Source organism: Lepidochelys olivacea, assembly GCF_965140295.1.
Source record: "Lepidochelys olivacea isolate rLepOli2 genome assembly, chromosome: 13".
NCBI classification, from domain to species: domain Eukaryota; kingdom Metazoa; phylum Chordata; order Testudines; family Cheloniidae; genus Lepidochelys; species Lepidochelys olivacea.
Window position 1 is genome coordinate 36,115,750 of NC_140423.1, and position 24,534 is coordinate 36,140,283.

Here is a 24,534-nt window from a genome sequence, read left to right on the forward strand (position 1 = left end):
TGGTCCCACTGCCCTTGGTGAGAGAGACAAACTTCCAGCTTACACAGAGCCCTTCAAGTTTTATTTCGACATTTTAAAAACTACGCCTTTCAAAAACCTTATTTATAAACCTTAACTATCGTCTGTGCACCTACTCAAAATCGCTAAAAATCCACCCAAAATATTTCTTTTTTTCCAGATTGTATTAAACTGTTTTTCATTTCAGTAAGAAAACATACGTAATTGTTGTTTTGAGTCAATCCTGATTAGATTTAAGGATCGTTTCGTTTAGATTTAACGCTGGTCGGTTGCCTAACTGGACATTTCTTACTGGAACAAACGTGGCTTTCTTTTCAATGTAATCTTAGCTCAGCTTTTCAGTGTCTGCAGTGCTTGGTTTTAGGTTAATTACAATGTCCCTCTACTGTTTGCGACTCTTATGAACTGCCCGAGAACTTACAAGTAAATACAGTAATGTGTTACAGTTGATTTTTAATGAGTACTTTAAAGAAATGTAGCATCTGTATCAGAGAACCTCCGATACCCATCCGAGTGTGATGATGGTGTTTTAGTGTCTGAGGTTCCCGCCGGGCTTTGCCTGTGGGGTTCGGAAGCCGGGGCGGCGCCGCCCCTCACTCCCAGGGCTGGGGTGGCCCCCATGGCCGGAGTCAGACTGCTGTCTAGCCCCGTTCCTGAGGGGTAGAGCGAAATGAATGGGGAGGGGGCCCAGAAGCTCCTAAAGTGTAACTGGGAGCACAGGTCTCATTGACTCATACCAGCACATTTCGTTTCCATTTTTATTTTTAAATTACACTTTTAAACTTCTATGGTTACTTTTTTTAAAAAAAAATTACAAATTCTCTACTTTTACGTTATTTTTGTTTGTATTATTTTATTTTTAATTTTGATTTAAGTAGTTTTTGTTTCATGTTCTTTTGGCTTATTTTTTATGCATACACATTATTCTATGTTTTTTTATTTTATATCAATTCTTTTTATTTAATACAATGAAATTGACATATACACATGGCAAGTTCTGATTTCAATCAACATTATTTTCTGTAATAAAAATGTTCCAAATGGAAATTTTTAATCTGCTTTAATTTCCATTAATATCTGAATCAATGTGATTACATAGGTTCTGGATTCAGGGGTGCATGAGGCAGTGACCTTGTGGTTAGGGTTTAGAGGGATCGATTAGGGGTTGTGGTGTTCTTGGGGGCTGGAGGTTTAGAGGATCAGAGAGCATCCTTTACCTGGACCACCAAATGGGTGGGCCTGAATGCTAGTGAACATCAGGCTTCTGGTAACTTTTTCTGGTAACTAGTACCTCCTCCCCATCTCCCTTCCCAGCCCCTCTCAGACAGTTCTACCCAACACAAACAATAGGGTGTAGCTGTCTAGGGTAAAGGATCTAAGGTAATACAGTGGTAGATAGATTAGATTAGATTAGATTAGATTAATGACAAATAATACCTAGCACTGGAGGACCAAATTTCATCAAAAGCTGGGAAAAATTCCAGAGACCAAAACAGTAAGTTTGCTATTTAAATTAAATATGTTAGGGTATTAATATAGAGAGCAAATTTAAGCATATAATTGTTAGGATATAGATATTCAGGCCTGTCGGTAAAGGCCTGTACTCAAAGAATTTAGGTGTATTCTTATCACTTGGCTAGTTATACAGGTATACAAGAAAGAATCAAAATCACTGTCTGCCGGTGCAGGGTCCTTCTCTTACTGTGACAGTCTGAGGCCCTGTTCTTAGGCCAAGGCCTTTGGCTAAGCAGCAGAGGCAGCCGTAAGCTGGGAAGCGAACGGTCACAGCCTCACATTCCAAACTAGTCACACTGAAAGAAGGTGCTATTCGGCTGTTAGGAATACAATCCTGTCCTAATAGTGCCCATCGCCTCCAGAGAAAGGGAAGTGCCTAGAAAATGTAAAAGGAAACTTAGTTTGATAGCATCCTGTCTGGCAAGAACTCACTTCTCACTAGCTGGGATGTGAAATCCTCACTTCTGTATTGTTTTGTCATTATAGTTCCCACTTTGCTATTGTTTGCCTGCATAATCTCTGTCTGGTTCTGTGATTGTTCCTGTCTGCTGTATAATTAATTTTGCTGGGTGTAAACTAATTAAGGTGGTGGGATATAATTGGTTACATAATCATGTTACAATATGTTAGGATTGGTTAGTTAAATTTCAGGAAAATGATTGGTTAAGGTATAGCAAAGCCGAACTCAAGTTTTACTATATAGTCTGCAGTCAATCAGGAAGTGAGGGAGTGGGTGTGTGGGTGGGGGAGATGGGAACAGGGAATGGGGGTAAGGAAATTGGAATCATGTTTTGCTAAAGGGGGAAATGGGAACAGCGAATGGGGGTAAGGAAGTTGGAATCATGTTTTGCTAAAGGGGGAAATGGGAACAGGGAATGGGGGTGGGGAAATTGAAATCATGTTTGGCTAAGGGTAGGAATGGGAACAGGGACACAGGTGTAAGGCTCTGTGGTGTCAGAGTTGGGAAGGGGGACACTAAGGAAGGAAACTGGATTCATGCTTGCTGGAAGTTCACCCCAATAAACATTCGAATTGTTTGCACCTTTGGACTTTGGGTATTGTTGCTCTCTGTTCATGCGAGAAGGACCAGAGAAGTAAGTGAGTGAAGGAATAAGTCCCCTAACAATAATTATGAATTACAATTGCAACATTTGCTATCTATTCAATCAGCATCTAGAGCCTGGAAGGTTTTTGTTTTTTTTTTAGCAGAAAAAATGACTGTTCAGAGAAGTCCAGAAAAAATCCCATATATTTTGGTTTTGGCAACAAAGAACCAAACATTTTTAGCTAAAAACTGCTGAAAACTTTACATTTTCACCTGAAATTCTCCACAAAAGAAGGAAGGAAACAAACAATAAAACCTTTCTCTTTTCCAAGAGAAAGAGAGATGCTAGTGGTGATGATGATGGCCTCCACTACAGCTGGGATTGACGCTGTGGCGATCGATTCACCGGGGGTCAATTTAGCGGGTCTACTGAAGACCCACTAAATCAACTGCCGATCGCTCAGAAATCAACTCCGGTACTCCACCGGAATGAGTAAGGGCAGGTCTACACTACGTCAGGGACTGAAGCTCTGAGACTGATCCACTGGTGGTCGATTTAGCGAGTCTAGTAAAGACCCGCCAAATCAAGTGCAGATTGCTCTCCAGTCGATCCCTGTACTCTACCCCCGATGAGAAGAGTAAGGTAAGTCGACTGGAGATTTTCAGTCAGTAGCTGGAGTTGCGTAGCGTAGGTCGACTTACCGCAGTAGTGTAGACATAGCCTAAGAGGAGTTGATGGGACAGTTTCTCCCATCAACCCAGGGCAGTGTGGATCCTGTGGTAAGTAGATCTAAGCTATGTTGACTTGAGTTATGCTACTAATGTAACTCAAATTGCGTCGCTTGGATCAGCTTTTCCGCCTCGTGCCGATCTGCCCTGAGACTTACTATGAAAAAAGTACCAGGAAAAAGAGTCAGGAAGACTCTGTGAGAATTTATTCTTTAATTCAGTTTTTTGGTCAAACCTTGGTGGTAAATATTTATATGTGTATAGGGTGTTACCGTGTGTGGCAAGGGAGGCCCATGTGACACTATTTAGGCTGAGATTGGCAAAGTTGCCTAGTGCTTTTGGGTGCTCATTTCCCGTTCGTTTTAATTCATTCATTTCTTTTTATTTGGGTGGGGGAGGGAAATCAGGTCTTATGAGCTTTGAAAATTTTGGCCAGACATTTTCTGTTAGCATTTTATATATATGTATCGATGTCTATATTGATGTCAGTATCAATATAGAAATAGATATGTTAATGTTGCCTTCACCATGCAAAGATGGATGAATAGGCAGGACATTTTACATGGCAGGACACTGGGACTCCCAACCCTCCACAGACTTTCATGTTTTGTGTACCCAGCTACAGATCTGCAGAGAATACTACCTAATCAAAGCTCTTCAGTCACAGCAGCGGCAACATTGTTTACCTACTTTTCAGAGGCATAATTGACAAGAGATGATCCTAATCACTGGAGAATTAATGTCATTGGCATCAGTGGTGTGTGGAAGAGACCCAGAAGCACTCAAAAGATATTAAGCTCCTTGCAGAATTTGAGCTCCAGTGTTCATGTACGGATGACTGAAGCAGAGTGCTCTACTGAAACGTTTGTCTTTTCAAAAAGAATGTCTCTTACAGTATCAAGTTTTGTATAAAGAAATGTGCATTAATTGTATGAAAGATGAATGCTCAAAATGTAGCAGAGTCACAGAAAGAAAGAAAGAAAGAAAGAAAGAAAGAAAGACCTGTCCCCATACACATCTATCTATCTATCTATCTATCTATCTATCTATCTATCTATCTATCTATCTATCTATCTATCTATCTATCTATCTATCTATCTATCTATCTTTGAACCCTTCTGTGTTTTTTCAGACCTTCTTGACATGTGTATCTTCTTTTAATTCTATTTCATATAATAATGGAATTACTCGTCATTTTAATCTGGTCTATGGAATTATTCAGATCAGTCAATTATTCACATTCATCAACATTCCCAGTGATTCCGGAGAAGAAGAAGCATGATAAGACATAGTTTTGACACAGCACATAGAATATTCCTAGCCTGTTAAAGACCATTCTTCCCCACCACCCCGGTGAGGTGGCCGGAGTATGGTGCAGAGAAGCTCATGTTTGCCACTTCAAAATCCCATGATTTAATTGAAACAGAAATGGTGGAAATGTTTTACCTTTAAATCTGTTCTAAGTGAGGCGGATTTTCAGATACTGCCCCTTTTCCCAGTGATTCAGAGACCAGGATACTGGTTCTGCAGTTTATCTTCTACCATCATCTGCTTCACGTTCTTTAACAGTGCCAGGAAAGAGATCTACTCCGAGTGTTCTATATGGTGCTATTTGCCTTGTGCCCAGTTCCTACAAGAGAGACCCTCTCAAGATTTCGCTTTTATCCTTTCTGTGGGAAGGCGACATCTCCCTTGATGCTTACATTGATTAATGAGAAGGAAAACTCAATAACATGCTAGCACTGTCGACGGTACAAACACCAGAGTGAATGGAGGCAAATTTCTATCCTCCAAGGAAATGGCCTTCCTTACTACATGCAGGTGATGAGGTCACTGGTCACCTCCAATTATGGTGCCACAGTCCAAGAAGAGATGCTTACAAGAAACCTATTGCAGATTTTCCCACCCAATCGCTGTTTAGGAGACTCTTTAAAAAAACAGAGTGGAGTCCCTCACCCATGTCTTCAGGGTGGCCAGAGAAAGGGAGGGTGTGACACCTGTTCATGTACTCAGTGTACAGTTCATGGTTGGGATTTTCCGAGATGCCGCTGACTTTCAAGTGGACCTGTGCTCTTAAATCATGTAGACACTCGTGAAAAGCCTAGCCTCAGGTCCCAGACTGCTATGGAGACACAAATGTCTACACACACACATCTTAGTGACTTCACATTTTTCGTTATCTAGGCTCTAATATGCCCATCAATGTGGCATCAGGGAGTGTCACACACATTCATGGATTTATTCTCCCAGCATCCAAGTGCATCATTATGCACAAGGGAAACTGAGGCAAGGGGAGATTCAACAGCATCTCCAAGACACACAGTGAATGTGTGAGAGAGCCAAGTAGAGTCTTAGACTCACAGACTTTAAGGCCAGAAGAGATCATCATGATCATCTAGTCTGACCTCCTGCACATCACAGACCAGAGAAGCTCAGCAGCCCACTCCTGTAAGAGGCCCATAACCTCTGGCTAAGTTACTAAAGTCTTCAAATCATGATTTAAAGATTTCAAGTTACACAGAATCCACCATTTACTCCAGTTAAAACCAGCAAGTGACTGACAAAAAGTCAGAGTAGATGATCACAACCGTCCTTTCTAGCCCCGGAATCTATACATTTATAAGTATCAGAGGGGTGGGCTGTGTTAGTCTGGATCTGTAAAAGCAGCAAAGAATCCTGTGACACCTTATAGACTAACAGATGTATTGGAGCATAAGCTTTCGTGGGTGAATACCCACTTCATCGGTAAATTTTTATAAATTTATAAATTGGTAATTTATAAATCTGTAAGTTATTGGCCTCAACACAGGGGTAACTGGGTGAAATTTAGTGGCCTGTTATTTACCGGTTCTTTAGAAAGTCTTCCTAGTTTCTTTGGAAATCTCAGTCACAATGGGTCTATCTATAAACTGCTGGAAAGAATTTCCCCTACCAGAAGGCTTTGATTCAAATGAAAAGTAGCATATATAGAGACTAAGTAAGCCAGTGTTGAATCAGGCCCACAATGTTGAAATATGCCTTAAAAGAAAGAGTCCAGAGTTTCTGTGAATCAGTGCATCTCCACTGACCAGCTCAGTAAATCTAGGGTAATCAGAGACTCTGAAAAGTCCAGATAGGAGGGAGTGGGAAACATAGATGGCTGGTCACGTTCTTTGGCCTGTGTCATGAAGACTAGATCAGAGTCCCTTCTGACCTTAAAATATGACTCAAAGACCAAAAAAATATTGACCCAAACTTTTATGCAGTTGCCCTGTTTCATTATTAGATTTGCAAAGGGAAGCATGATGTAATTCCACAGGCATCTACAACAGTTAACATTGCATTTGAATTCAGATTTATTTTTCTCACTCATGCAATCATTGTTTCCCCCTTCCTTCTCCCCTCTCCCCAAATTATCCTCCATCACCTGGAAAAGAAAAATATCAGCCAAAGCATACCATACGAATACTGCTCCCTAAAGGCAGCAGCAGCAAGTATCAGTCCTAAAATTCAGTGAAATCCATGTCTGCCAAAGTTTTAGGGCAGGATTTCCAAAGAAATGTGAAGGAATTAGGTGACTCAACTTCCAATTTAGGTGATTAAATCCCTTTGGTGATTAACTCCAATGTAGGTGTTTAACTCCCTTCAACTCCTTTGAGATATCACCCTAAGTAACCCTCCAAAAGTTTCTGGAAAATCAAAGCATGGAATACAGTGCTCCTAACCCCTAAAGTCCCTTTTAAAAATCTCAATCTTATTTTACAACTGCAAAGATCAAAATTAGCTGATTGGGGAGAGGTGCCAGTCTTCCAGAATCTCCTGCTGTAGGTGACTGATAGAGATCTGTTAATTTTACAGTCTGAAGTCTTGCAAAAGCCAGAAACTTACTGACAGCCCTTCTCGGGGCCTCTTTGACCTCTTTGTTCCTCAGACTGTAGATGAGGGGGTTGACCATGTGGGTCAGGACTGTTTAGAAGACAGAAAATACCTTGTATAAGTCCTTTGAATGGTGGGCAATTGGAACCATGCAGCCAATAATCAGAGTCCCATAAAATGTTGTGACAGTGACAATGTGAGAGGAGCAGGTAGAAAATGCCTTTTGCCTCCCGGTGGTGGAAGGAATTCTCAGGATGGTGTTGATGATGCAAACGTAGGATGCCAATGTGAATAGAAATGGGACTAGTCACCTGACGCAGGAGACCATGAAAATGGTGAGTTCTAGAAACTGGGTAACAGTAGAGGATAGTTTTATGATGGGTGAGGAATCACAAAAGAAATAGTCAATTTCATTGGAGCCACAAAACTTTATTTTAGTCATTAAAATGATTACTATGGTACTGCTCAGAAAGCCACTTGTCCAGGAACAAGCCGCGAGCTGGAAACAAACACTGCCGTTCATCAGAGTGGCATAACAGAGTGGATTGCAGATCACTAGATACCAATCGTAAGACATCACTGCTAGCAGATAGTATTCTGTGGCTGCTAGGATACCAAAACAATAAAATTGTGTCATGCAGCCACTAACAGAAATGGTTCTGTCCCCCGTGAGGAGACTGGCCAGCACCCAGGGCAGGATGCTGGAGGTGTAGCAGATCTCCAAGCAGGACAAGTTCCCCAGGAGGAAGTACATAGGGGTGTGAAGGTGCTGATCAGCCACATCTAGCACAACAATGAGGATATTTTCCAGCCATGGTCACTATGGAGATCACTAGAAACAGGAAGCAGAGAAGAATCTGAAGTTCCGGGAGATTCCCAAATCCCAGGAGGACAAATTCCTCAATGGACGTTTGATTTCTACAGTTAGCATTTGCCCTGGGATGTATCTAGGGGAAATGAAGCAAACTTGTTAATATATTTTAAAGATAAACTCAACTTTTAAGTCAATTCATTGTCGAACTAGATGAAAACTAACAAACTCTGCAATATAAGTTGAATATCGCAGTGAACTGAAATGTCATCAGTTTAATTGCAGAAATGTTCAAAAATCTATGCCCTCTCTTCATAGAATCCCCATCATTAGAGATGGTTAAGAAAAGGTTAGACAAATAGCTCTCAGGGATGGTCCAGGTTTCCTTGGTTTCCAGGTGGCCTGGACTTGAAAACTTCTTGAGCTTCCTTCCAGCCCTACAATTCTATAATTTTCTGTTACTTGATCAAGCCTCCAGGAAATTGTCCAGGTTGCTTGGTATCAGGACTACTGTGATATGTTATTTAAGGTGTGAGTACCTATCTTCTTCACTAACAGAGCAAAGAAAAACTGTGTGTTTCTGGAAACTCCACTACACTTCAAAAAATCAGAAAACAGCTTCATTTCCCTTTGGATTAGGACTGATTAAGATTTTGTAATGGAATACTGGGGTTTGGAGTAACTGAAAGTCTTCATGGAAAGTATATGATTTTCACCAAATTTCGTCTGAAATCTGTAAACCCCAAACGTTTTTTTTTTTTTTAAATATGAACATGTTTCAGTTTTGAGCAGCCTTTGGCTGAAAATATTTAGTACATTGACAAATAGGTTTGCATTCAGTTGCTGAAAATCCCAGAACATCCACTCTCCACCAAAGAAACAATTTTCAGGTTTTGGCTTTTTCAATGAAAAATGAAAAAATTTCCATGGGGATGGAGGATTAAACCCATCCAATGGGAGTCCTGATATATTAGAGAACAAAGGGGCTGCTAAAATGAGATTACACTTCTGATGCCAGGAATTAATATCCCAGCACAGCCCAAGTAAAATAAAATAAAATACAGTCTAATCTGGTTCGCTGATGTTTCACTTTTTAACCTGACAAGGAAGTGTTCTTCAAATGCAGGGTTTCCACAGGATACATCGCTATCAGAGGCACAGCTGGAATTGCAGAAAATATTATAACAGATCATACAAATGTTCTGTTCTTTCTAAAATTCAGCCACAGAATTAGCTCTGATGGGGATACCTGATGTGAACACCATGAAACACAAAGATATGTTTGGTTGCACTGGTGGGAAAAATATTGTTGTTTATTTTATTCATTGTCCAGATCATCTTGTGTTTACAAAAATTTCTTAAAGCAGCTGATCTCTCTCTCTCTCTCTCTCTCTCTCTCTCTCTCTCTCTCTCTCTCTCAGTTTCAATATGCACAACATTTTATTAGCCCAGCACAAATGCATATTAGTAAAAATAATATCAATGGCATCTAATTTGCTTTCAAGACTGAAATTGTATCAGTCTAAAATAATATTTTGACAGACCTTCCAGTCAAAACATCCAGACGGAAAGCACTGAATTCTATATAGGTATATGAGCCTTGCTCTCTCCTTCCTTTGCAAAGGGATTTAAAAGTTGTGGGGGGAAATTCCAGACTGGATGTTTCTATTCTCCAGCAGCAATGGTAATATTTTTGCATCTACTTTACACTCAAATTTTTAAATAGCCCAATGGACTTAGGAACCTTAGTACTATTGACTGTCAATAAGACTTAGGCGAAGGGCCAGAGTTTTAAAGGTATTGAGGTATTATAAAGGTATTTTAAATCAATAGATGTTAGGGATATAGGTGCTTTTGAAAACCACACTAGGCACCCTACATACCCTTAAAATGTGTGTCTGAGTGCCTAGGTGACTTTTGAAAATGGGATTTAGAATGTTAAGCTGCTTAGGGGTGCTTTTGAAAATTTTACCCCTAATTCCCATTTAATTTCTGTAGCAGTAGCGAGCCTAAATTCTTTAGGGCCCCATTTGAGAATCCCATTTTACGGCTTATAATGAAATTTCCTCTGCATCTTAATAATTATAAATGATTCCGTAACGAGCAATCACTAATAAGATAAATAAAAAGCCCCTGAACATTTAAACTAAAAGCCTAGAGATAAAACTAGTAAAGTTTCTCTTAAAAAACAAAACTCTAGAAGCCTATAGAATTCAATAGAGAAAAAAATAATTGCTTTAAAGTTTTTAAACCAACCTAAACAATATAAAATCTTTGCTAGGCTGGTTTAAAAATTACTCAGAGAAGTTATCATTGTCTATTCAGTGTCTTTAGCATTATCCGGTTAGGAGAAGAAAATAAGATAATTAGCATAAAGTACATCGATCCTGATTTAAAAAAAAAATCATGATTACATTCAAGACACAAGTTACTATGGACTTGACTTTAATCATGTTCTGAAGTCCTGTTGGAGTTAATGGGTGAAATCTTAGCAAAACTCCTCTTGATTTAAATAGTCACTGAATTTGCTTAGAAAGGACTTAAAGCACATATTTAAAGTTAAGCACATCCTTAAAGTCTATCCTGAGTTGGAGCCATAAAACATTCCTTTTTCCCTCAAAATGATTTATTAAAATCAACAATTAATTCATTTTCTCAGCAATCATATATGACAGGCATTTTACTGTAGCAAGCACTGGATGAAAAATGTTGAAAGGGAAACATCAAAATTGTCCATGAAAATATGGAATTTTGGAAAACTGGATAACCAAAATGTTTTCATTTTTTGGTATTCAGTGAAAGAATGAAAGAAAACCCCAAACTTAAACACACTGAAAAATACTTTTTGTTAAATAAATTTGGGGGAAAAATTTAAAAAAAAAAACAATTTTAGTGAAATTTTCATTTTTGAAAAAAAGTAATTTGAAATGAAACAAATGTTGAGCAAGGATATAATGTATTCAAAACACTGAGTGAAGGCCATGTAAAAGTGGTGATATTTTATTTTGGTTTATTTTATCATATTATGTATACACATTATTATACATTAATTTTTATTTTATATCAATTATTTTTATTTAAAAAGTTAAACTGACATATATACACACATAGCAAAGTTCTGATTTCAGTTAACAAAAAATAGCCATTTTTAAAGGTATTAACGTGCATAGGGGGATTTTCAGAAACACCCTAAGGCACCAAAAACTAAAGAAAAACTAGAGAATGCTGTTGAAAAATCCAACTAGGCTCCCGATACCTTTTTAAAATCACTCCCAAAATGACCTCAAAAGTAATCACATCGGTTTCCATCTCCAAATCTGATGAACAGACATTAACAGACATTAAACTTTAGAAAATGACAGAGGAAGTTTTCCACCTCTAAGATGAGGCACCAGTCGGGGGATGAAGGGGGCAGCTTGAATTGCAGACATCAACCTTTGGACTCTGGATTCTTGCATCAGGATATGGTCCAACAAGACTATTTTCTATCCTGATTCCTTTAACCTACCTAACTCAGAATCTATATATGGAAGGAGACCCTACCCATAATGCCTGGTTTTACTGCCTTAATTGTATCATTTTGTCCTGCATCCATTCCCACACAATGTTAATGTCTCTTTGGATGCATTGTTCATCCCCCATACGAGAAGGGTAGCAAGTACCATTGGCCCGCGATGGGCACTTCAGATGAGAGGGAAGGGAAAGGGACTAGCTCATTTATGATCCCAGACGGAATAAACACCCGTGTTCCTTCCATGTGACGAAACTGCTGCTACTTCCCTCCGTGGTCGTTCCACCCCCCATGGAGCAGCAACCGACAACGCAACACATGTCGCCCTCAGAGGAAAACTAGACACCTATTCTGAATCTCAAAGGAAAAGAAATGAAGAGAGGTAAATAAATAAATAAATAAAAAAGATGTGAACTTTGAAACTGAAATGTGGTGGGTGAGAGACCATGGGACCTGACCCGTGCGCCCAATCACAGCTGAGGAGCTTCTCAGCAGTCCGTCCCCACCCTGCCCCCCGCCCCCGCACTGTGTGTGTGTGGACAGTTTTAACAATCCCCCCCCCCCCACCCCTATCGGGTACGAGTTGAGGTAGACCCAGTCAGTCCTTTCCAGATGCCTGACTGGGCCTTGTTCACCTGCTGAGGGTGAGACTGATCACCAGGTTTAGGTTCAGGAAGGAATTTTCCAGAGGCCAGACTTTCTCAGGACCCCCTGCTGTTATCATATGGGCATGTCTCAGCTGCTCCTCCTATATGGGGGATGTATGATCGCTATAAGGGTGACCAGATAGCAAGTGTGAAAAATCGGGAGGGGTGGGTGGTAATAAGAGCCTCTATATAAGAAAAAGACACAAAAATCGGGCCTGTCCCTATAAAATCAGGCCATCTGGTCAACCCCAATCATCACAGGGGCAAGGGCTTCTTCAGCAAACCCCCCTCTCTCTGTGCCCCATGCGGACGGGGCTGGACAGCAGTCTCACTCCGGCCATGCGGCCACCCCAGTCTGGGAGTGAGGGGCGGCGCCCACCCGTGGCTTCTGGACCCACAGACAAAGCTCGGGGGGAACCAGTCCCATTTATACTTGCTGGACACAAGGCTCTTGCTCTTGTTGTACAGGAGGCTATATGCGACCCCCCTGTTATACACTGAGCAATGAGGGCTCCCCTCCGTGTGGGCAGAGGCGAGACCCTGCGCTCCAGGGACGAGGTAGCTGGTGTACAGACCCCGCCGGAGCGGGGCGTGTCGGCAGGCGCCACTCTGCCTTGGACGGGGGTCATCTCCGCTTGAGCAAGCGAGACTCCCCGCAACCTCCAGGCACCTCTTCCGTCAGTGGACGGTGACCCTGACTCCGGGAGAGACCCCCGGGAGAGCGAGAGAGAGACGGGGTGTCCCTCGGCTGGGCCCCCTGGGGCGAGATTCAGCCCAGCCGCAGCGGGGTACACAAGGTAATAGGTGGAGAGGGGAGGGAGGGAGCGAGCCAGGCTGGAGGGCCTCCGGGCTCCGCTCCCCTCTCTGCACCTGCCTGAGTCCCCCCACTCAGGGCTTTTCCCAGCGTGTACCCAGCTCACACAACCTTGTGTCACGGCTCCGGGCCAAGCCTTCGGAATGAGCCAAGTGAAAAGGGCAACGCGGCCCCTGGCCGGGCTGGGCGGGGAATCGCCCCGCCCTCCTGGAACTGCCTCCGGGGACGCCGCGCGGATCGCAGCTCATGGAGACTTCCAGAGCCGGGCCCCGTTGCGCTCGCAGCAGGAAGGGGACAGAAACACCTGCCTTTAACGTTCCGTTTCATCTGATTGGTGACCACAGAGACTGAAACACCATCGCCACACGGGGCTGGTTACCGGAGGGCCTCTGACACCGACGCTATGCTCGCACTTCCGTCCGCAAAACCTGGCTACGGGAGCGCTCCGCTCAGCGGCGGGCTCCGCTACGCTGCTGTCAACTCGTCAGTGCGGACACGGCCTCAGGTTTGTTTCAGAGAGACAAGGCGGGTCCGGGCATATCTGTTACTGGTCCCACTGCCCTTGGTGAGAGAGACAAACTTCCAGCTTACACAGAGCCCTTCAAGTTTTATTTCGACATTTTAAAAACTACGCCTTTCAAAAACCTTATTTATAAACCTTAACTATCGTCTGTGCACCTACTCAAAATCGCTAAAAATCCACCCAAAATATTTCTTTTTTTCCAGATTGTATTAAACTGTTTTTCATTTCAGTAAGAAAACATACGTAATTGTTGTTTTGAGTCAATCCTGATTAGATTTAAGGATCGTTTCGTTTAGATTTAACGCTGGTCGGTTGCCTAACTGGACATTTCTTACTGGAACAAACGTGGCTTTCTTTTCAATGTAATCTTAGCTCAGCTTTTCAGTGTCTGCAGTGCTTGGTTTTAGGTTAATTACAATGTCCCTCTACTGTTTGCGACTCTTATGAACTGCCCGAGAACTTACAAGTAAATACAGTAATGTGTTACAGTTGATTTTTAATGAGTACTTTAAAGAAATGTAGCATCTGTATCAGAGAACCTCCGATACCCATCCGAGTGTGATGATGGTGTTTTAGTGTCTGAGGTTCCCGCCGGGCTTTGCCTGTGGGGTTCGGAAGCCGGGGCGGCGCCGCCCCTCACTCCCAGGGCTGGGGTGGCCCCCATGGCCGGAGTCAGACTGCTGTCTAGCCCCGTTCCTGAGGGGTAGAGCGAAATGAATGGGGAGGGGGCCCAGAAGCTCCTAAAGTGTAACTGGGAGCACAGGTCTCATTGACTCATACCAGCACATTTCGTTTCCATTTTTATTTTTAAATTACACTTTTAAACTTCTATGGTTACTTTTTTTTAAAAAAAATTACAAATTCTCTACTTTTACGTTATTTTTGTTTGTATTATTTTATTTTTAATTTTGATTTAAGTAGTTTTTGTTTCATGTTCTTTTGGCTTATTTTGTAATATATGCATACACATTATTCTATGTTTTTTTATTTTATATCAATTCTTTTTATTTAATACAATGAAATTGACATATACACATGGCAAGTTCTGATTTCAATCAACATTATTTTCTGTAATAAAAATGTTCCAAATGGAAATTTTTAATCTGCTTTAATTTCCATTAATATCTGAATCAATGTGATTACATAGGTTCTGGATTCAGGGGTGCATGAGGCAGTGACCTTGTGGTTAGGGTTTAGAGGGATCGATTAGGGGTTGTGGTGTTCTTGGGGGCTGGAGGTTTAGAGGATCAGAGAGCATCCTTTACCTGGACCACCAAATGGGTGGGCCTGAATGCTAGTGAACATCAGGCTTCTGGTAACTTTTTCTGGTAACTAGTACCTCCTCCCCATCTCCCTTCCCAGCCCCTCTCAGACAGTTCTACCCAACACAAACAATAGGGTGTAGCTGTCTAGGGTAAAGGATCTAAGGTAATACAGTGGTAGATAGATTAGATTAGATTAGATTAGATTAATGACAAATAATACCTAGCACTGGAGGACCAAATTTCATCAAAAGCTGGGAAAAATTCCAGAGACCAAAACAGTAAGTTTGCTATTTAAATTAAATATGTTAGGGTATTAATATAGAGAGCAAATTTAAGCATATAATTGTTAGGATATAGATATTCAGGCCTGTCGGTAAAGGCCTGTACTCAAAGAATTTAGGTGTATTCTTATCACTTGGCTAGTTATACAGGTATACAAGAAAGAATCAAAATCACTGTCCGCCGGTGCAGGGTCCTTCTCTTACTGTGACAGTCTGAGGCCCTGTTCTTAGGCCAAGGCCTTTGGCTAAGCAGCAGAGGCAGCCGTAAGCTGGGAAGCGAACGGTCACAGCCTCACATTCCAAACTAGTCACACTGAAAGAAGGTGCTATTCGGCTGTTAGGAATACAATCCTGTCCTAATAGTGCCCATCGCCTCCAGAGAAAGGGAAGTGCCTAGAAAATGTAAAAGGAAACTTAGTTTGATAGCATCCTGTCTGGCAAGAACTCACTTCTCACTAGCTGGGATGTGAAATCCTCACTTCTGTATTGTTTTGTCATTATAGTTCCCACTTTGCTATTGTTTGCCTGCATAATCTCTGTCTGGTTCTGTGATTGTTCCTGTCTGCTGTATAATTAATTTTGCTGGGTGTAAACTAATTAAGGTGGTGGGATATAATTGGTTACATAATCATGTTACAATATGTTAGGATTGGTTAGTTAAATTTCAGGAAAATGATTGGTTAAGGTATAGCAAAGCCGAACTCAAGTTTTACTATATAGTCTGCAGTCAATCAGGAAGTGAGGGAGTGGGTGTGTGGGTGGGGGAGATGGGAACAGGGAATGGGGGTAAGGAAATTGGAATCATGTTTTGCTAAAGGGGGAAATGGGAACAGCGAATGGGGGTAAGGAAGTTGGAATCATGTTTTGCTAAAGGGGGAAATGGGAACAGGGAATGGGGGTGGGGAAATTGAAATCATGTTTGGCTAAGGGTAGGAATGGGAACAGGGACACAGGTGTAAGGCTCTGTGGTGTCAGAGTTGGGAAGGGGGACACTAAGGAAGGAAACTGGATTCATGCTTGCTGGAAGTTCACCCCAATAAACATTCGAATTGTTTGCACCTTTGGACTTTGGGTATTGTTGCTCTCTGTTCATGCGAGAAGGACCAGAGAAGTAAGTGAGTGAAGGAATAAGTCCCCTAACAATAATTATGAATTACAATTGCAACATTTGCTATCTATTCAATCAGCATCTAGAGCCTGGAAGGTTTTTGTTTTTTTTTTAGCAGAAAAAATGACTGTTCAGAGAAGTCCAGAAAAAATCCCATATATTTTGGTTTTGGCAACAAAGAACCAAACATTTTTAGCTAAAAACTGCTGAAAACTTTACATTTTCACCTGAAATTCTCCACAAAAGAAGGAAGGAAACAAACAATAAAACCTTTCTCTTTTCCAAGAGAAAGAGAGATGCTAGTGGTGATGATGATGGCCTCCACTACAGCTGGGATTGACGCTGTGGCGATCGATTCACCGGGGGTCAATTTAGCGGGTCTACTGAAGACCCACTAAATCAACTGCCGATCGCTCAGAAATCAACTCCGGTACTCCACCGGAATGAGTAAGGGCAGGTCTACACTACGTCAGGGACTGAAGCTCTGAGACTGATCCACTGGTGGTCGATTTAGCGAGTCTAGTAAAGACCCGCCAAATCAAGTGCAGATTGCTCTCCAGTCGATCCCTGTACTCTACCCCCGATGAGAAGAGTAAGGTAAGTCGACTGGAGATTTTCAGTCAGTAGCTGGAGTTGCGTAGCGTAGGTCGACTTACCGCAGTAGTGTAGACATAGCCTAAGAGGAGTTGATGGGACAGTTTCTCCCATCAACCCAGGGCAGTGTGGATCCTGTGGTAAGTAGATCTAAGCTATGTTGACTTGAGTTATGCTACTAATGTAACTCAAATTGCGTCGCTTGGATCAGCTTTTCCGCCTCGTGCCGATCTGCCCTGAGACTTACTATGAAAAAAGTACCAGGAAAAAGAGTCAGGAAGACTCTGTGAGAATTTATTCTTTAATTCAGTTTTTTGGTCAAACCTTGGTGGTAAATATTTATATGTGTATAGGGTGTTACCGTGTGTGGCAAGGGAGGCCCATGTGACACTATTTAGGCTGAGATTGGCAAAGTTGCCTAGTGCTTTTGGGTGCTCATTTCCCGTTCGTTTTAATTCATTCATTTCTTTTTATTTGGGTGGGGGAGGGAAATCAGGTCTTATGAGCTTTGAAAATTTTGGCCAGACATTTTCTGTTAGCATTTTATATATATGTATCGATGTCTATATTGATGTCAGTATCAATATAGAAATAGATATGTTAATGTTGCCTTCACCATGCAAAGATGGATGAATAGGCAGGACATTTTACATGGCAGGACACTGGGACTCCCAACCCTCCACAGACTTTCATGTTTTGTGTACCCAGCTACAGATCTGCAGAGAATACTACCTAATCAAAGCTCTTCAGTCACAGCAGCGGCAACATTGTTTACCTACTTTTCAGAGGCATAATTGACAAGAGATGATCCTAATCACTGGAGAATTAATGTCATTGGCATCAGTGGTGTGTGGAAGAGACCCAGAAGCACTCAAAAGATATTAAGCTCCTTGCAGAATTTGAGCTCCAGTGTTCATGTACGGATGACTGAAGCAGAGTGCTCTACTGAAACGTTTGTCTTTTCAAAAAGAATGTCTCTTACAGTATCAAGTTTTGTATAAAGAAATGTGCATTAATTGTATGAAAGATGAATGCTCAAAATGTAGCAGAGTCACAGAAAGAAAGAAAGAAAGAAAGAAAGAAAGAAAGAAAGAAAGAAAGAAAGAAAGAAAGAAAGACCTGTCCCCATACACATCTATCTATCTATCTATCTATCTATCTATCTATCTATCTATCTATCTATCTATCTATCTATCTATCTATCTATCTTTGAACCCTTCTGTGTTTTTTCAGACCTTCTTGACATGTGTATCTTCTTTTAATTCTATTTCATATAATAATGGAATTACTCGTCATTTTAATCTGGTCTATGGAATTATTCAGATCAGTCAATTATTCACATTCATCAACATTCCCAGTGATTCCGGAGAAGAAGAAGCATGATAAGACATAGTTTTGACACAGCACATAGAATATTCCTAGCCTGTTAAAGACCATTCTTCCCCACCACCCCGGTGAGGTGGCCGGAGTATGGTGCAGAGAAGCTCATGTTTGCCACTTCAAAATCCCATGATTTAATTGAAACAGAAATGGTGGAAATGTTTTACCTTTAAATCTGTTCTAAGTGAGGCGGATTTTCAGATACTGCCCCTTTTCCCAGTGATTCAGAGACCAGGATACTGGTTCTGCAGTTTATCTTCTACCATCATCTGCTTCACGTTCTTTAACAGTGCCAGGAAAGAGATCTACTCCGAGTGTTCTATATGGTGCTATTTGCCTTGTGCCCAGTTCCTACAAGAGAGACCCTCTCAAGATTTCGCTTTTATCCTTTCTGTGGGAAGGCGACATCTCCCTTGATGCTTACATTGATTAATGAGAAGGAAAACTCAATAACATGCTAGCACTGTCGACGGTACAAACACCAGAGTGAATGGAGGCAAATTTCTATCCTCCAAGGAAATGGCCTTCCTTACTACATGCAGGTGATGAGGTCACTGGTCACCTCCAATTATGGTGCCACAGTCCAAGAAGAGATGCTTACAAGAAACCTATTGCAGATTTTCCCACCCAATCGCTGTTTAGGAGACTCTTTAAAAAAACAGAGTGGAGTCCCTCACCCATGTCTTCAGGGTGGCCAGAGAAAGGGAGGGTGTGACACCTGTTCATGTACTCAGTGTACAGTTCATGGTTGGGATTTTCCGAGATGCCGCTGACTTTCAAGTGGACCTGTGCTCTTAAATCATGTAGACACTCGTGAAAAGCCTAGCCTCAGGTCCCAGACTGCTATGGAGACACAAATGTCTACACACACACATCTTAGTGACTTCACATTTTTCGTTATCTAGGCTCTAATATGCCCATCAATGTGGCATCAGGGAGTGTCACACACATTCATGGATTTATTCTCCCAGCATCCAAGTGCATCATTATGCACAAGGGAAACTGAGGCAAGGGGAGATTCAACAGCATCTCCAAGACACACAGTGAATGTGTGAGAGAGCCAAGTAGAGTCTTAGACTCACAGACTTTAAGGCCAGAAGAGATCATCATGATCATCTAGTCTGACCTCCTGCACATCACAGACCAGAGAAGCTCAGCAGCCCACTCCTGTAAGAGGCCCATAACCTCTGGCTAAGTTACTAAAGTCTTCAAATCATGATTTAAAGATTTCAAGTTACACAGAATCCACCATTTACTCCAGTTAAAACCAGCAAGTGACTGACAAAAAGTCAGAGTAGATGATCACAACCGTCCTTTCTAGCCCCGGAATCTATACATTTATAAGTATCAGAGGGGTGGGCTGTGTTAGTCTGGATCTGTAAAAGCAGCAAAGAGTCCTGTGACACCTTATAGACTAACAGATGTATTGGAGCATAAGCTTTCGTGGGTGAATACCCACTTCATCGGTAAATTTTTATAAATTTATAAATTGGTAATTTATAAATCTGTAAGTTATTGGCCTCAACACAGGGGTAACTGGGTGAAATTTAGTGGCCTGTTATTTACCGGTTCTTTAGAAAGTCTTCCTAGTTTCTTTGGAAATCTCAGTCACAATGGGTCTATCTATAAACTGCTGGAAAGAATTTCCCCTACCAGAAGGCTTTGATTCAAATGAAAAGTAGCATATATAGAGACTAAGTAAGCCAGTGTTGAATCAGGCCCACAATGTTGAAATATGCCTTAAAAGAAAGAGTCCAGAGTTTCTGTGAATCAGTGCATCTCCACTGACCAGCTCAGTAAATCTAGGGTAATCAGAGACTCTGAAAAGTCCAGATAGGAGGGAGTGGGAAACATAGATGGCTGGTCACGTTCTTTGGCCTGTGTCATGAAGACTAGATCAGAGTCCCTTCTGACCTTAAAATATGACTCAAAGACCAAAAAAATATTGACCCAAACTTTTATGCAGTTGCCCTGTTTTATTATTAGATTTGCAAAGGGAAGCATGATGTAATTCCACAGGCATCTACAACAGTTAACATTGCATTTGAATTCAGATTTATTTTTCTCACTCATGCAATCATTGTTTCCCCCTTCCTTCTCCCCTCTCCCCAAATTATCCTCCATCACCTGGAAAAGAAAAATATCAGCCAAAGCATACCATACGAATACTGCTCCCTAAAGGCAGCAGCAGCAAGTATCAGTCCTAAAATTCAGTGAAATCCATGTCTGCCAAAGTTTTAGGGCAGGATTTCCAAAGAAATGTGAAGGAATTAGGTGACTCAACTTCCAATTTAGGTGATTAAATCCCTTTGGTGATTAACTCCAATGTAGGTGTTTAACTCCCTTCAACTCCTTTGAGATATCACCCTAAGTAACCCTCCAAAAGTTTCTGGAAAATCAAAGCATGGAATACAGTGCTCCTAACCCCTAAAGTCCCTTTTAAAAATCTCAATCTTATTTTACAACTGCAAAGATCAAAATTAGCTGATTGGGGAGAGGTGCCAGTCTTCCAGAATCTCCTGCTGTAGGTGACTGATAGAGATCTGTTAATTTTACAGTCTGAAGTCTTGCAAAAGCCAGAAACTTACTGACAGCCCTTCTCGGGGCCTCTTTGACCTCTTTGTTCCTCAGACTGTAGATGAGGGGGTTGACCATGTGGGTCAGGACTGTTTAGAAGACAGAAAATACCTTGTATAAGTCCTTTGAATGGTGGGCAATTGGAACCATGCAGCCAATAATCAGAGTCCCATAAAATGTTGTGACAGTGACAATGTGAGAGGAGCAGGTAGAAAATGCCTTTTGCCTCCCGGTGGTGGAAGGAATTCTCAGGATGGTGTTGATGATGCAAACGTAGGATGCCAATGTGAATAGAAATGGGACTAGTCACCTGACGCAGGAGACCATGAAAATGGTGAGTTCTAGAAACTGGGTAACAGTAGAGGATAGTTTTATGATGGGTGAGGAATCACAAAAGAAATAGTCAATTTCATTGGAGCCACAAAACTTTATTTTAGTCATTAAAATGATTACTATGGTACTGCTCAGAAAGCCACTTGTCCAGGAACAAGCCGCGAGCTGGAAACAAACACTGCCGTTCATCAGAGTGGCATAACAGAGTGGATTGCAGATCACTAGATACCAATCGTAAGACATCACTGCTAGCAGATAGTATTCTGTGGCTGCTAGGATACCAAAACAATAAAATTGTGTCATGCAGCCACTAACAGAAATGGTTCTGTCCCCCGTGAGGAGACTGGCCAGCACCCAGGGCAGGATGCTGGAGGTGTAGCAGATCTCCAAGCAGGACAAGTTCCCCAGGAGGAAGTACATAGGGGTGTGAAGGTGCTGATCAGCCACATCTAGCACAACAATGAGGATATTTTCCAGCCATGGTCACTATGGAGATCACTAGAAACAGGAAGCAGAGAAGAATCTGAAGTTCCGGGAGATTCCCAAATCCCAGGAGGACAAATTCCTCAATGGACGTTTGATTTCTACAGTTAGCATTTGCCCTGGGATGTATCTAGGGGAAATGAAGCAAACTTGTTAATATATTTTAAAGATAAACTCAACTTTTAAGTCAATTCATTGTCGAACTAGATGAAAACTAACAAACTCTGCAATATAAGTTGAATATCGCAGTGAACTGAAATGTCATCAGTTTAATTGCAGAAATGTTCAAAAATCTATGCCCTCTCTTCATAGAATCCCCATCATTAGAGATGGTTAAGAAAAGGTTAGACAAATAGCTCTCAGGGATGGTCCAGGTTTCCTTGGTTTCCAGGTGGCCTGGACTTGAAAACTTCTTGAGCTTCCTTCCAGCCCTACAATTCTATAATTTTCTGTTACTTGATCAAGCCTCCAGGAAATTGTCCAGGTTGCTTGGTATCAGGACTACTGTGATATGTTATTTAAGGTGTGAGTACCTATCTTCTTCACTAACAGAGCAAAGAAAAACTGTGTGTTTCTGGAAACTCCACTACACTTCAAAAAATCAGAAAACAGCTTCATTTCCCTTTGGATTAGGACTGATTAAGATTTTGTAATGGAATACTGGGGTTTGGAGTAACTGAAAGTCTTCATGGAAAGTATATGATTTTCACCAAATTTCGTCTGAAATCTGTAAACCCCAAACGTTTTTTTTTTTTTTAAATATGAACATGTTTCAGTTTTGAGCAGCCTTTGGCTGAAAATATTTAGTACATTGACAAATAGGTTTGCATTCAGTTGCTGAAAATCCCAGAACATCCACTCTCCACCAAAGAAACAATTTTCAGGTTTTGGCTTTTTCAATGAAAAATGAAAAAATTTCCATGGGGATGGAGGATTAAACCCATCCAATGGGAGTCCTGATATATTAGAGAACAAAGGGGCTGCTAAAATGAGATTACACTTCTGATGCCAGGAATTAATATCCCAGCACAGCCCAAGTAAAATAAAATAAAATACAGTCTAATCTGGTTCGCTGATGTTTCACTTTTTAACCTGACAAGGAAGTGTTCTTCAAATGCAGGGTTTCCACAGGATACATCGCTATCAGAGGCACAGCTGGAATTGCAGAAAATATTATAACAGATCATACAAATGTTCTGTTCTTTCTAAAATTCAGCCACAGAATTAGCTCTGATGGGGATACCTGATGTGAACACCATGAAACACAAAGATATGTTTGGTTGCACTGGTGGGAAAAATATTGTTGTTTATTTTATTCATTGTCCAGATCATCTTGTGTTTACAAAAATTTCTTAAAGCAGCTGATCTCTCTCTCTCTCTCTCTCTCTCTCTCTCTCTCTCTCTCTCAGTTTCAATATGCACAACATTTTATTAGCCCAGCACAAATGCATATTAGTAAAAATAATATCAATGGCATCTAATTTGCTTTCAAGACTGAAATTGTATCAGTCTAAAATAATATTTTGACAGACCTTCCAGTCAAAACATCCAGACGGAAAGCACTGAATTCTATATAGGTATATGAGCCTTGCTCTCTCCTTCCTTTGCAAAGGGATTTAAAAGTTGTGGGGGGAAATTCCAGACTGGATGTTTCTATTCTCCAGCAGCAATGGTAATATTTTTGCATCTACTTTACACTCAAATTTTTAAATAGCCCAATGGACTTAGGAACCTTAGTACTATTGACTGTCAATAAGACTTAGGCGAAGGGCCAGAGTTTTAAAGGTATTGAGGTATTATAAAGGTATTTTAAATCAATAGATGTTAGGGATATAGGTGCTTTTGAAAACCACACTAGGCACCCTACATACCCTTAAAATGTGTGTCTGAGTGCCTAGGTGACTTTTGAAAATGGGATTTAGAATGTTAAGCTGCTTAGGGGTGCTTTTGAAAATTTTACCCCTAATTCCCATTTAATTTCTGTAGCAGTAGCGAGCCTAAATTCTTTAGGGCCCCATTTGAGAATCCCATTTTACGGCTTATAATGAAATTTCCTCTGCATCTTAATAATTATAAATGATTCCGTAACGAGCAATCACTAATAAGATAAATAAAAAGCCCCTGAACATTTAAACTAAAAGCCTAGAGATAAAACTAGTAAAGTTTCTCTTAAAAAACAAAACTCTAGAAGCCTATAGAATTCAATAGAGAAAAAAATAATTGCTTTAAAGTTTTTAAACCAACCTAAACAATATAAAATCTTTGCTAGGCTGGTTTAAAAATTACTCAGAGAAGTTATCATTGTCTATTCAGTGTCTTTAGCATTATCCGGTTAGGAGAAGAAAATAAGATAATTAGCATAAAGTACATCGATCCTGATTTAAAAAAAAAATCATGATTACATTCAAGACACAAGTTACTATGGACTTGACTTTAATCATGTTCTGAAGTCCTGTTGGAGTTAATGGGTGAAATCTTAGCAAAACTCCTCTTGATTTAAATAGTCACTGAATTTGCTTAGAAAGGACTTAAAGCACATATTTAAAGTTAAGCACATCCTTAAAGTCTATCCTGAGTTGGAGCCATAAAACATTCCTTTTTCCCTCAAAATGATTTATTAAAATCAACAATTAATTCATTTTCTCAGCAATCATATATGACAGGCATTTTACTGTAGCAAGCACTGGATGAAAAATGTTGAAAGGGAAACATCAAAATTGTCCATGAAAATATGGAATTTTGGAAAACTGGATAACCAAAATGTTTTCATTTTTTGGTATTCAGTGAAAGAATGAAAGAAAACCCCAAACTTAAACACACTGAAAAATACTTTTTGTTAAATAAATTTGGGGGAAAAATTTAAAAAAAAAAACAATTTTAGTGAAATTTTCATTTTTGAAAAAAAGTAATTTGAAATGAAACAAATGTTGAGCAAGGATATAATGTATTCAAAACACTGAGTGAAGGCCATGTAAAAGTGGTGATATTTTATTTTGGTTTATTTTATCATATTATGTATACACATTATTATACATTAATTTTTAT

At 40.7% G+C, this 24,534-nt stretch overlaps 2 pseudogenes across 2 annotated transcripts; both read right to left on the reverse strand.

The window, feature by feature from the left end:
- Nucleotides 1-7,256: 7,256 nt before the first annotated feature.
- Nucleotides 7,257-9,299, reverse strand: LOC311529483 (olfactory receptor 6C4-like; annotated as a pseudogene). Its single transcript has 3 exons — nt 9,223-9,299; nt 9,077-9,134; nt 7,257-8,109 (listed from the first exon to the last, which is right to left on the reverse strand). The product of its transcript is annotated as an olfactory receptor 6C4-like (transcript).
- An 11,467-nt stretch (nt 9,300-20,766) lies between these two features.
- LOC311529484 (olfactory receptor 6C4-like) lies at nt 20,767-22,809 on the reverse strand (annotated as a pseudogene). Its single transcript has 3 exons — nt 22,733-22,809; nt 22,587-22,644; nt 20,767-21,619 (listed from the first exon to the last, which is right to left on the reverse strand). The product of its transcript is annotated as an olfactory receptor 6C4-like (transcript).
- Between the last annotated feature and the right edge of the window lie 1,725 nt (nt 22,810-24,534).